The following is a 4,284-nucleotide window of genomic DNA, read 5'->3' on the forward strand; positions in this document are numbered from 1 at the left end:
GCATTTGTCTCTGGTGACCTGGCCAAGATGGTGAAATGCCATCTCTACTAAAAATACAAAAATTAGCTGGGCATGGTGGCGAGCACCTGTAATCCCAGCTACTCGGGAGGCTGAGGCAGGAGAATCACTTGAACCTGGGGGGCGGAGTTTGCAGTGAGCCGAGATCGCACCACTGCACTCTAGCCTGGGCAACAGAGCGAGACTCTGTCTCAAACAACAACAACAACAACAACAAAAAGTTTGCCAATCTCTATTCTAGACTTTAAAATTCCATGAGGATATGAGCTTGTCTTGTTTAACACTATATATTCATATACTCCAAACTCGTAGCACAATGCCTGCAACAAAAAAGTTGCTCAATAAATTTGTTAAATGAAGGAGTCGTGACAAAAGAAATAAATAGCATTGATTCCAGTCTTGGGTTGTAATCAAAATTAAGTTTGAGGGTCCTCTAAAAGGATCAGATCCTTAGAATTTTTGTCCAATTCCCAGCAGGACAAGAGGACCAGGAAGCTTTTCTTGTGGGGCGGGGGTGGGGATAATCAGGAGGAGAAAACAACTTCCCAAGTCACACCATAACTGTAGTCATGGCTGTAACCATAGCATCTTCCCACCCAAGATAACAGTACCAAATTTCACCATTAGAGTTGCTCTGAAGTAGTACCTAACACTGTCACCATTCTTCCCTCCTGAATTTCTGAGACAAATGGGAAAGGAGAAGGGTGTGCGTGTGTGTGTGTGTGTGTGACAGAGAGAGAGAGAGAGAGTCATAGACAGAGACAAAGAGAGAGAAGATGGAGTATGACAAGAAGATAAGTGTGAGTAAAGTGTTTCAGGAAATTTTGTAGAATTTGTAGATTAGATTCAGGGCTCCAGGGTTTCCAAAATCTGCAAGAGTGGAAAGGAGATAAGTGATTGTAAAACTCATGTCTTCTTCGTACCTCTTAAAGTCAGAGACAGTTATGAAGTAAATAAGGGTATAAGAGCAAAAAGACCACAGGTGCAAAATTACTAAGAATGGTTTTCTTTTCTTTTTCTTTTTCTTTTTCTGTCCCTTCCCTCCCCTCCCCTCCCCTCCTTTCCCTTTTCTTTTGCTTTTTCTTTTCTCTTCTCTTCTTTTCTTTTTTGAGAGAAGGTGTCACTCTGTCACCCAGGCTGGGAAAGCAACGGTAAAATCACAGCTCACTGCAGCCTTGACATCCTGAGCTCAAACTATTTTTCCACCTCAGCCTCTTGAGAAGCTGGGACTACAGGCATGTATACCACCACACCTGGTTAATTTTTTATTATTATTATTATTTGTAGAGACAGGGTCTCACTATGTTGTCCAGGTTGGTCTTGAACTCCTGGGCTCAAGTGATTCTCCCACCTCAACCTCCCAAGGTGCTGGGATTATAAGCGTGAACCACCGCACCCAGCCTCTAACAATGGTTTTCATTCAGTGATCTGTGATGCTATTTCCCTCAAATTGAGCTCCAGTTCTTATTTGTTCTTCAGTCAGGAACAATGGCCTGCCAAACTTTTGTCAGTTATTTTGTTGTTGAGGAATTGTTCCTAAAGATGAGAAAGTAGAAAGTGATTCTTCCTCCTGAAAGTGAACTCCTCTCTTACATACATTGTTAGCCTCTCTGCAAAAATAAATGCTCACATTGTTTTTGCTTCAGAAAACTTCAGAAAGAAACTGTGGTTCTTCTATTCTTTTTTTTTTTATCACAAGATCTATCTTATAACATGAATCAGATTCTCTGTTCGTTTTGAGCATTTTTAAGTTACTGTAAAATTCACTCAAGGAGGTTAATCAAAGACTAGTTTTAAAAATAAGCATATGACTCATGGGCACAATGGCTTATGCCTGTAATCTCAACATGAGGGCCACTTGAGGCCAGGAGTTCCAGACCAGCCTGAGAAACATAGTGAGACCCCCCCACCCCACGATCTCTACAAAATTTTTTTAAAGAAAATAAATAATTAAATCTATGATTCAGTAAGGCCAGAAGTAAATACTTTTAAAAAAAAAGGTAAAATAATTAAAAAGTAGAAAAATAAACATAAACAAGTTAAATTTTTAAGAAGTCATTTAATCCCCTTTGAATACAGATATTTCTATTTCTATAGAACACATTGTTGCCTCTTTTTAAGTAATTTATTCACTTACATTCTTAATCACTGAAGCTAAACTGCAAAAGAAAACCAATAAATTAGATCCATAAATCTCGTGAAAGATAATGTGATGTTTCCTGAAAACCTGAATTTAGAATATTTTCATAGTGATAGAAACATTGTGAGCTCTTGCTCTGAAATACTTTCTGAGATGATGGAGCACAAAAGCAAAAGGCATCCTTTATGACTTAAAGTAAGTGAAGTATACTTTGGCAACATTGGTACATTGTTTGAGTCTGGCAAGTTGGATCTCACCTGTCCTTATAAAAGATAAAACTGCAGTTCAGAGAGGACAAAGCAACTTGCTCAAGGTCAAAAGCAGTTAGATCAAGCTAAGGGTCAAACACATATCTCTCTAATGCCAAAACTCACCATGTCATTATAGCATTCTACCCCTGGCTTATACTGTTTATTGCAAATTAACTTTAAACGGTTGTTTTCATTTGATTGTATTTTAATCCACATTATGATATAGGTGACGAAAAGTGCCTGAAATTGGTTTTGGAAATACATACAGAAAAATTTACATGAGAAACAAATTTTGGGAGAAGGCATGAAAATATAGTTAACAGCATAGGTTGGAGTCAGGTAGAGCTGCATTCATTCCAGGCCATGCCACTTATTATATCAATAATATAAATTATATTAATAATATTATATCAAGTCTTTCACAAAAAAAGTGAAGAAATGTCAGACTAAAATTTTGGAGAAGATGAAAATCCAAAGAGGTAAACCTAAGAGGTGGTTTTTTTTCCCCCTATGGGGATTTATGGATTAAGAAAAAACAAAGTATGAGGTAGGTAGATCACCCGAGGCCAGGAGTTTGAGACCAGCCTGATTAACATGGTGAAACCCCATCTCTACAAAAAATACAAAAATTAGCGATGCATGGTAACACGTACCTATAATTGCAGCTATTAGGGAAGCTGAGACAGGAGAATCATTTGAACCTGGGAGGCTAAGGCTACAGTGAACCAAGATCTCGTCACTGTACTCCAGCTTGGGTGACAGAGTGAGAATTCATCTCAAAAGACAAAAAGAAAAGACAAAGTAGCAGACATGCAGGATGAACAAGTCTAGAGATCTAATGTACAACATGAGGGCTATAGTTAATAAAACTGTATTGTATTCGGGATTTTTGTTAAATATGAAGATTTTAACTGCTCTTGTCATAAAATGTAACAGTATTAGATAATAGGTATATTAATCTGCTCCACTGTGGTAACCATTTTACTATCTATGTGTGTTCCATACCATCATGCTATAAACCTCAAATATACACAATACAGTTTATTTTTAAAAAATAAAAGTCATCTGAAAGTCCAAGCTGAGGTTTATTTAGTCTCATGGAAGTAGCTCAAATCCAGGACCTACCAAGGGTGGGAATCCTGATAAACCCCATCAATTTACAATGAAATGCTGAAAGAGTACATCTTTAGCATAAGGGTGAGTCAGAAATAAACTAGTTCTATGACAGCCTATGGGCAGGTTTCAAAAAATGAGAAAATCCTAAATTCTTAAACTGGATTACAGTGATCCCAAATGGAAAATGTCTCTAGATACCTGTCAGGAATACATAAAAATTTCTTCTGGAGAAGGATAACATCTTGGTCCAAACCTGCTTCTACTTATAATTTTTCAAATATAACATCCAGCATATAGTGATAACTTGTCACATGAAAAAAGCAAACACTGAGAGCAGGAATCAACAGAAAAAATAAGCAACAGAAAGAGACCTATGGTAACCCCTAATTTTGAATTATCAGACACAGACCATAAGGCTATGCTTATTATAAACCTAAGGCCACAGACTATGCTTGTTATGAAATAAAGTTCAAATGAGAATTTCAGCATCTAGCTAGAAACCGTAGTGTTATAACAATTTTTTAAATAATCAAGCCAAGTACAGTAGCTCATGTCTGTAATCCCAGCAATTTGGGAGGCTGAAGCAGGCAGATTACCTGAGGTCAGGCATTTGAGAACAGCCTGGCCAACATGGTGAAACCCTGTCTCTACTGAAAATACAAAACAAAATCAGCGCCAGGCATGGTGGCACATGCCTGTAGTCCCAGCTACATAGGAGGCTGAGGCAGGAGAATCACTTGAATCTGAGAGGCGGAGGCA

Source organism: Colobus angolensis, unplaced genomic scaffold (genome assembly GCF_000951035.1).
Source record: "Colobus angolensis palliatus isolate OR3802 unplaced genomic scaffold, Cang.pa_1.0 Scaffold16, whole genome shotgun sequence".
Lineage (NCBI taxonomy): Eukaryota > Metazoa > Chordata > Mammalia > Primates > Cercopithecidae > Colobus > Colobus angolensis.